Source organism: Castanea sativa, chromosome 2 (assembly GCF_040712315.1).
Source record: "Castanea sativa cultivar Marrone di Chiusa Pesio chromosome 2, ASM4071231v1".
Taxonomy (NCBI): domain Eukaryota; kingdom Viridiplantae; phylum Streptophyta; class Magnoliopsida; order Fagales; family Fagaceae; genus Castanea; species Castanea sativa.
The window spans coordinates 4,310,674-4,320,382 of NC_134014.1; the positions used below are offsets into that span (position 1 = coordinate 4,310,674).

Consider the following 9,709-nt stretch of genomic DNA (forward strand, 5'->3'; position numbering starts at 1 on the left):
ATCCAAATAAAACAAAATAACTCTAAGTAGAAGTTTCTTTAATAAAAAAACTTACTATTTGAACTCAACAACAAAAACTTACCAATGAAGAGAAGAAAAAACTAAAAAGAAGTACTTTTTTGGGTGTGGCTTGTTTCACAGGACACGTTGGATTGGGGACACATGTCCAAATCCTGCTGTGTCCAGTGAAAAGTTTCACTGGACACAAGCTCTACCCTACTTTTTTTTGCTTACAAGATGGATAGTTTGTTGTTATTAATCAATAATTTTTGGAACCCACAAATAGTTGTTCAATTACTTTTGGTAGGGGCCAACTTTTATTTTTTGGAGGGGTTATCTATTAAGTTTAAGGTCTAATATTTTAAAAAATTGCAAAACACATATACATTATGAAGTTTTTAAAAAATTTTGGGAGGGGGGGGGGGGGGGCAAGTGCAGCTCCGCCCCTGCTTAAACTTGAACTTATTCTTTATGTTTGTTTATTTATTTATTGTGAGTTATTCCAATTAACGAGTTTGTTCCATAGAGAATCGTGTAATATTCCACTATATGATAACAATAGGATAATCAAAACTGCTCAAATTTAATGCTTTCGATGAACCCCAACCCAATAAACTTATGCACTTAAGGAAAAACAATAATTGCTGCCACTCCTAGTAAAGCTAAATCCCATAAAATTCTTTATTTTATTTTTTTTGGGAGTGGAAAGGCTAGTGAGTGAGTTTTCAGTTTATAAGTCTTGCTAGTATTTATAAAGGTTAAATTCTTTTGTAAGTGCTAGTGTTGTAAGTCTCATAGAATTCTCATTTTATATAAACTTAATACAACTTTTCATTTATTGTAGATTTGTGCAACAAAGTTGCTAGACTTTTTACTTTTTAGTTTATTGCAGCCTAAGTATACACAGACCCTCCTAGTACCATGGTAATTTTGGACAAATATTTTTGTTAAATAGTATGTAGTTTCTTTATTCAAAAAGTAGGAGAACATAACATTAGTCCAAATAATTTGGACTAATGTTATGTTAAAACCCAACAAATTTTACCTATTTATCTTCAATTTACCAGGCATGGAAAAAGGAGAGGAAATACAACAAAAAATATAATATGCCTCTGCCATTCCAAATGACCCTTTGATTTACTCGAAAATAATGATTATTTGAGTTTGTTTTGATACAAATGTCACTATAATTAATGTTGCAGCCTCTATGAGGAATATCAGAAGAAGATTGTGGAGTTATTGGAACTTATATTTATGAGATAAAGTGATTTTTGTAAGCCATTTTGCGTATTGGCCCATTAGTTTGAGGAAGATCCCTAGTTAATCCTTGTATTTTATAGAAAGAAAAGGTGTGTGAATTCTTTACTTGCTGTGATTCACTAATCCACAATCCTTTTTTTTTTTTTTATTCTATTCTATGATCCACTAATCATAAGAAAAGGCGTGTGAATTCTTTACTTGCTGTGATTCACTAATCCACAATCCTTTTTTTTTTTTTTATTCTATTCTATGATCCACTAATCATGGTATTACATGCAGTTATTTTTTTATTTTTACACTATAAACTTCGGTTATTTTATAAGGAACTAGTGTGTAGCCTTATGTATATGCATGGATACAAGTAAAAACAATCATAATTATACGATTCAAATTATATATAGTATTAGTTTACACTTTATTTAAACCATATATTTTAAAAATATGTAATGATTTCTCATTTTACATATATATATTTATATCATTTAGAATTTAATTGGTTTTAGACTTTTATGTTTTTGTACCCAATAATTCACTCACCACAAAAATATAAAACTTAGATAAATACATGGTGGAAAATTAGATTCCAATTGAAATCCAATTTAGAATCTAATTGGATTTGAACTCTTCAATTTTTACACTCAATAATTTACTTGGCACAAAATTTAAAATTAAATAGGACACTTGGCTGAAAATTGAGAATCCAATTAATCTTAATTCATGATTCACACCAATTAATCTCATTTATGCACCTTTTCCTCACCCTCAATGGTAATCCACCTAATTTCATCCTTAGCGTAAAGGCCAACAAGTACTCAGGTACCTTGCCCTTACTCTTTACCTCCATCTCAAACCTCTCCATCATAGATGCAGCAATGGACTTCATCTGAATATAAGCCATATCTCTACCAAGACAAATTCTCGGCCCGGCTTGAAATACTGCAAATTGAAACGGGCTCTCATGCTTAAACACTCCATTCTCAATCCATCTTTCAGGCAAAAACTCTAAACAATTCTTCCCCCAAATGCTCTCCATCCTCCCCATTCCATACATGTGATAAGTCACCTACCAACCCTTCCGAACAAAAGTTCCGTCTGGCATTATATCATCGTTTAAACATGTTTTGGTATCGGCCGGTAAAGGTGGGTAAAGTCTTAGTGCTTCTGAGATTGCTGCATGTAGATAATGCATGTCATGAAGCTCGTCATAACTATATGTTTCACCTATGTTTTTTCTATAACGAACCCGTATAGTTTCAAGCTCTTTCAATATGTTTTGTTCCACGTTTGGATGCGAAGATAAGAGCCAAAAGAACCAACTCAAAGACGAAGTTGTGTCACGTCCTGCTAGAATAAGGCTTACGACAATATCTCTGAGAAATTCAGGTGAATTTTCTTCGTTTGACATAAAACGTGACAATAGGTCTTTTTCTTTATCAACTTTTTGGCCCATTCTGGATCGTATAATCTTGTCTGCAAATTCATGGACGATTTAGCCTTCGTTCTGATCCAATATTTAGAAACTTCTTGAATTTTGCAATAAATGGTAACGCATCCAAGAATCTCTCAGAGCAAATTGTTGTAGCTTCTTCAAAAGCCCGCATGAACTCAGAAGCACCAGTTCCATTAACGCTAAGACAACTTGGGTCGAAATTGAAAGCCAATTTACATATATTGTCAAACGCAAAACGCTCCAAGATGTCTTGCAAGTCCAAGACTTGTTGTGTTTCCGAGGCTTTTGTTAAAACGGAAAGTAGTCTTGTACTGATCTCAACGGTGACGTTTTCCATGATAAAGTTGCGGAGAGATTTGGTGTTGAATTCATAGCTAGCTGTTTTTCTTTGGATTTTCCAAAGTTCACCATCGGAGTTGAAGATTCCATGGCCAAGAAAGTCCTCGAGAAGGGTTGTGAAACAATTTCCTTTTGGGTAGTTTTCGAAGTTGGTCTTGAGCATGTGTTCAACGTTGGATGGATTGGCTGTGACGAAGACATAGCCCTTGATTGGACTCCAAATTACATTAGTGTTTGTTGGGCGGTCTCTCAGAATTTCAGTTAACCAATCAAGGAAACGGTGCCTATTTTTCCAGAAATCAGGTAAAACTCCAACAATAGGGTATATTTTGGGGCCTGGTTTTTTTATGGGTTTTTTTGTGGAAGTGTTGAAGTAAAAGTAGAGATATAGAGAAAGAAGAAATAAGAAGAGGAACGTTTGGACAGAGAAGAGCTCCATAGATATTGGAAGAGAAAAAGAGCTAAGATTTAAAGCCATAGAAATGAATGCAGTGTATAGGGAGGACTTGGGTTTTATAAGGTTATTTTCTGATATTAGGATAGGTACTGATATAAGCAATGTTTAAAATGAAACATAAAAAATGGTACAAAGAATTTGTAATCTTAATATAGTTTATACTTGTTTATAAGGTTAGATACTAATATAAGGTAAGTATGGAACACAAAAAGTGGAATAAAACTTTGTATTCCTAATATAGTTTATAGGTACTATTATAAACAACATTTAAAATAGAACACAAAAAGTGGGACAACAATTTGTATTCTTAATTTAGTTTATAAACTTAATAAGAGATTCAACAAAATTAGTGGTGATTTGCACATTATTTGAGAATTTTTATTCTTTTATTTAGCTTCCACACTACAAAAAACGGGGTCTATAGCCGCGTTTCAAAAACGCGGCTATAGACCCCGAAAACGCGGCTTTGGACTTGAAGCCGCGTTTTCTATGGCCGCGTTTACAACCGCGGCCTAAGCGGCGCAGCAATAGACCCTGTGGGTCTGTAGCCGCGTTTTTAAAAACGCGGCTACAGACCATACTTGAAGCCGCGTTTTTGAACCATGGCTATAGGCTTCAGCTCTATAGCCGCGTTTTTAAAAACGCGGCTATAGGTTTTTTTAAAAACAAAAAAAAAAATTCTGGGTGTTGCTGCGCCTCAAGAAATTCAAAATTCAAACAAAAAAAAATCAAAATTAAACGAAAACCCAGAAAATTCAAAATCAAATACAAACCCAAAAATTTCAAAATCAAACACAACATACACACAATACAAACACACCCCAAAAATTCAAAATCAAACACAACATACTAACAATACAACCACAACTTGCTCCAAAATATAAGATCACAAACCCATAAATCTCATTTCCTTCAACAAAACCAACCCAAATCTAACACTAAATCCATTCAAGGAACACAAGTACACGCTCAGAAACACAAAAAAACAAGCTCAGGAATACAAACTCATTTAAACATAAGCACAATATCAGAGATACAATAGCACAAATTTAAAATTTTCAGCATTTTCAACATTTTCTTACTAACTAAACATAAAATAAAAAATAAAAAAAAACTAGATTTATAGAAAAATTAGTGTCTGAGATGAAGAAAAAAAAAACAAAAAAGAGTTGTGCTGGAGTGAAGAAGAAAAAAAGATGCAGGAACTCCAAAGAAACAAAGAAAAAAAAAGAGTTACGTTGGAAAAAAGAAAAAAAAAAAAAAAAAGAGTTACGTTGGAAAAATGAAGGAAGAAAGAAAAAGGAAAAAAAAAAAGAAAAAAAAGAAGAAGAACCTGAAGAGTTATTGAAGAAGGAAGAAAAAAAAAAAAAAAAAAAAGAAAGAGGAAAGAGAGAAGAACCTGAAGCTGAGTGAAGAATGAAAAAAAAAAAAAAAAAAAAAAGAGAAAGGAACTTATAGCTGAAAGTGGGGTAGGTGAGGATGCAGGTGGGAAAGAGAGGGGCACGTGGGAGTTTTTTTTTTTTTTTTTTTTTTTTTGTGAGCCGCGTTTTTTAAAACACAGCCAGAGGGGGGCCTATAGCCGCGTTTTCCAAAAACGCGGCTATAGGCCCCCACTGGCTGCATGCTCAGGTCTTCCTTTTTAGAAATTTATTCGGATAGGGGACCTATAGCCGCGTTTTTAAAAACGCGGCTATAGGTCCCCCTCTGGCTGCGTTTTCAAACGCGGCTCCAGGCCCCACTTTTAAAAAAAATTTATTCCACTGGAGCTGCGTTTGAAAACGCAGCCAGAGGGGACCTATAGCCGCGTTTTTGGAAATGATATGTCCCGTATAGTTCAGCTATAGCCGCATTTTTTTATAAACGCGGCTAAAAAACGCGGCTATAGCGCGCGTTTTTTGTAGTGCCACCTTATTATCTCTTAAGTAGTGATATCTGTTAGAGAAATGATATGTCCACAACATTTTTATAATATTTTTACAACAAATCATAAGTGGCAGGTTGTTACTGGTTATTATTGTTAGGACAAAAAAGTAATTTTAGTGTTAAGTTCTATGTGTTACTCTTCGTTAAAAAGAAAATAGATATCATTAATTCATTTAATCTTCCACCTATGCAAATGTGTAAATGAATTAGTATTTAATTATTTATTTATCTATTTATATTCAACTGTAAATAATTTTTTATTAATTCATTCATTTAACCTTCCACCTAAGGAAATATTTTAATGAATTAATTATTAATTTTTATCATTTATTTATGCTCAAAAATAAATAATTTTTTAGTATTTAAATTTTAATAAAATTGTTTAACAATCATTTAGCAATATATATATATATATATATATATATATATATATATATATATATATATATATATATATATATATATATATATATATATCTTTGATAGAAAAAAAATACAAAAAATAAATAATTTTATTATGCACCATAGATGCTTTCCAACATGTAAGTGTCAAATACGTAAACTAGCATTTAGCCAATAAATCTTCAAAATGAAAAGTATATAGTACATGTTAACTTCTGTGACAATTTTCTTACTTTTTTTCAAAGTATATAAGTATACTTTAATATACTTTCAACAAAATAAAAATCAACAAAAAGCTAAATAATTTATTTTCAAATAGCAGATATAGTCCAAGTCAATGTCATCACCATCTTCATCATGTTACAAAATCTTCTCATCATTAACATCATCTTCGTCATCTTCAATTTTTACGATCTTTTCTTGTTATTCAGTTTCAATAACTGTTCCTTTTATATTTCTCAATGCATTCAAGTTAAAAACAAAAATAGAAGATAATAATTTTTTCATTTAATATTTTTTTCGCAATTTACATAAGCAATTTGCAAATGCATAAGTGAAACGTCAAGTGTGTGTCCAAATTTTGTATGAGAAAAAAAAAATTGGACATGTCATTTATTGGGCTCAACCATGTCACTCAATAATTTTGTATTAAAAACAAGTCCAATGATATGTGGACACAAATCAAAGCACAAATTTTAACAAAAATTCAAGTTAAATTGACGTGTTCATATATCATTTAATAGATTTGATTAATAAAATATGAATATGCATTTACACATCATATGATTCATTAATGGTTAATATTTACCTATGATATAGCACCTTTTTAATTAATTCAATTCAATATGTATGATAACCAATGTAATGATTTCTTGGAGAATGAAAATAACAATAATACCTTCATGTCCACATAAACAAATACGAAAAGAGAGGTAGCTCGTCATGTACTTTGCTTGGGTGTTAGAATGTGTTTAGTATAAAGACTAGCTTCATCTAAGAACAATGATAGAGGCGAAAGAAAAAAAGATTGTTCTGAATCTTCATGTGCTTCAAAAAGAAAGTTTCTCTAATAGCAACGCTAGTTAAGAGATGTTGAATGGGTTTTTTATTTTTTATATAGGAAGATGTGGAATGGTAGATTTGAAGGGAAGGGGTTAGAAGAACATGAGGTTTGGGATTTTTTAATCTTGTGAGAACTCCAAGCGGAGGTGGATTTAAGTAATTAATGAAACAAGTCGGATCCAAACTGTTTGATTTCTTCTAAAATCCACCATCATCCAATCATAAACATTCAGGGCCCGTTTGGTTTAGTGATATCTCAGGTTTCATAATTCAATTTTCAAAACCCATAACTCAAACCTAAAACTCATAACTCAGTTCTCAAACCTCACTTTCACTCAAAAATTACAAAACACATGTTTGGACTCATAACTCAGTCAAATATCTCTACAACTTTTCTCCAAAACCATGGATCCCACCCACTGACAGAACCCATGTTGCTACTGTTGCTACCCGCATCTCCTTAACCAAAAAAAAATCTTCCTCCTTTACTTCTCCGCATCCTCTCACCTTTCATTTCTCTGACTCTCCCTCTTTTCTATCAAAATTTTTTGTCTATCTCTCTTTCTCTATCTCTCCCCTCTTCAAAATTTTTTGTCTATCAAAATTTTTCCACTCTTCTCTGTTTCTTTCTCAGCTTTCTCTGTCTCTCCCATCTTCAATTTTTTTTTTCTCTCTTCTTTGTTTCTTTCTCAACTGTTTTTGGTTGGTTTGAATCGTTGGTTATTGGGTTTAAAGTGGTGGGTTGTTTCGGTGGTTGCTAGGTTCGGATTGGTGATGGTGGATTGATCGGGTTTTTGGGGTTGGGTTACGGTGGAGATCGGGTTTGAGATTGGGTTTTTGGGGCTAGGTTACGATGGAGATTGGGCTATGGGTTACGGTGTAGCTTGAATCGGTGTTTCAGTGGTGTTACAGTGGAGATCGGGTTATAGGTCGGCATTGGGAGATCCGGTTATGGGTTGGCGTTTGGAGATTGGGTTATGGGTCGGCGTTGGGAGATCCGGTTATAGGTCGGCGTTTGGCCGGTGATGCTTGAATCGGTTGATTTTGGTGTTTCAGTGGTGTGGATTGCCGTTTGGTTTTATGGGTTGATTTTGGTGTTTCGGTGGTGTGATCGGCGCTGGGTTTGTTGTGGTGGTGTTGTGGTTGTTTGCAATGGTAATATCAAACATTTCTAGTGAACAGATGGGACAACACAGAAGCCCTAGGTCCCACAAAGGTCAAAAATTTACAATCCTGCCACTGAGTTATGTATCTCAAAAATTGAAAACACCAATTTGGTGTTTTCGGCTTTCATCACTCTCACTAAAATTTTTTTGAGTTTGAGTGATGAAAACAAAATTAGGAAATCAAGCCAAAAAAAAAATTGTGTGGGTCCCACGTTTTTTGATAACTCAGTTATGAGTTTTGGATCATATAACTCAAAACAACTCTAAACCAAACAGGCCCTCAATCTCCACATCCAATGAGAGATTTCCATATTAAGCTTGGTATGGTGGATTGAGAAGATTGTAAAAGATGACAAGCCACAAGGTAACATTAGACATGGGCCACATGGCAATTGATCGGGTTGGATCAATCGCATTACTGGCTAAAATGGGCCAAGTAAAAAAAAAACTAGTCATTTTAAACAGGTTAAAAACGGGTGGGATAAATCAAGTTGTATATAAGTCGGGTCGGGTTGACTTGTATTTTTCACATTAAACTATTTGTTGCTAACTTACTATTATACATATGAAGGGGAAAAAACGAACAAACCAAAAAACATAAAACTTTCCCTATTCTTACAATTTTGACAGTTGAGCATGGCTAAAATTCTTTTTAGTCATGTTAACGACATCTTCAATGTAACTTTGTTAATAACTAATAGCTAGAATACTTATAGTAATTACCACCGAGGTGGTGTGGTCCAGTGGTAATAGGTGATGCACAAAGAGTTGCACCAAGGGTGAGGTCCCATGTTCGAGTCTGAATATGGACTTGCGTGGGGTTACCTTCCTGGCAGCCTAGGATCGCTGGTGCCCCTCATGGAGCTGGGGAAGCTATGGCTCACCGGTCCCCCTGCACCCTAGTAGGGTGCTACCATGGTCATGCCTAGGTAAGATTGCCACGTTAGTCGCCTCCCTATCCATTTTTTATTCAGCAAAAAAAAAAAAAAAGAATACTTATAGTAATTACAAATTTATAATTTGAGAAGAGATAGGTAGATCCTAAAGAGCACCAAAAAATATATTTTTTAATTTTATACACTTCAAATTCAAAGTTCACTAATGATATCATTTCCAAAGAAAAACAAAAAAAAACTAAATGTCATTGGCCAAGTCAAGTTATCAACCTTCTAAGTGCACAAATTCCGAGGATTCTGACATTTTACCCATATTTTTAAAAATATTTGGCAATATGCCGTGTTTCCAAACTATATAGGTTTATGCCCCTGTTTCGAAACTCAATTTTATCAAAAAATGAGTTTCAATCAAAAAACTTGATTGGTAGAAAATTGAGTATGGGGCACTAAAACTTAAAGAAAGAAAAAAAAAAATTGCATGGAACTCGAGTTCATGGAGTTCGAGTTCCATACCTATAGCGGCGTTCGGTAACACCTATAGCGATGTTTTCAATGGAACTCAAGTTCCATGCAATTTTTTTTTTTTTTTTAAGTTTGATCGGGCATAACTCAATTTTAAACCAATTGAGTTCTTAATTGAAACTCGATTTTGAGGAAATCGAGTTTCAAAACAAAGGCATAAATCTATATAGTTTGGAAACAGGGGCATATTACCAAATATTTTTAAAAATAGGGGTAAAATGCCAGAATCCCC

The 9,709-nt window shown here is 33.5% G+C and overlaps 1 pseudogene; it reads right to left on the reverse strand.

The window, feature by feature from the left end:
• Positions 1-1,975: 1,975 nt before the first annotated feature.
• Positions 1,976-3,488, reverse strand: LOC142624770 (cytochrome P450 CYP94D108-like; annotated as a pseudogene).
• Positions 3,489-9,709: the final 6,221 nt, after the last annotated feature.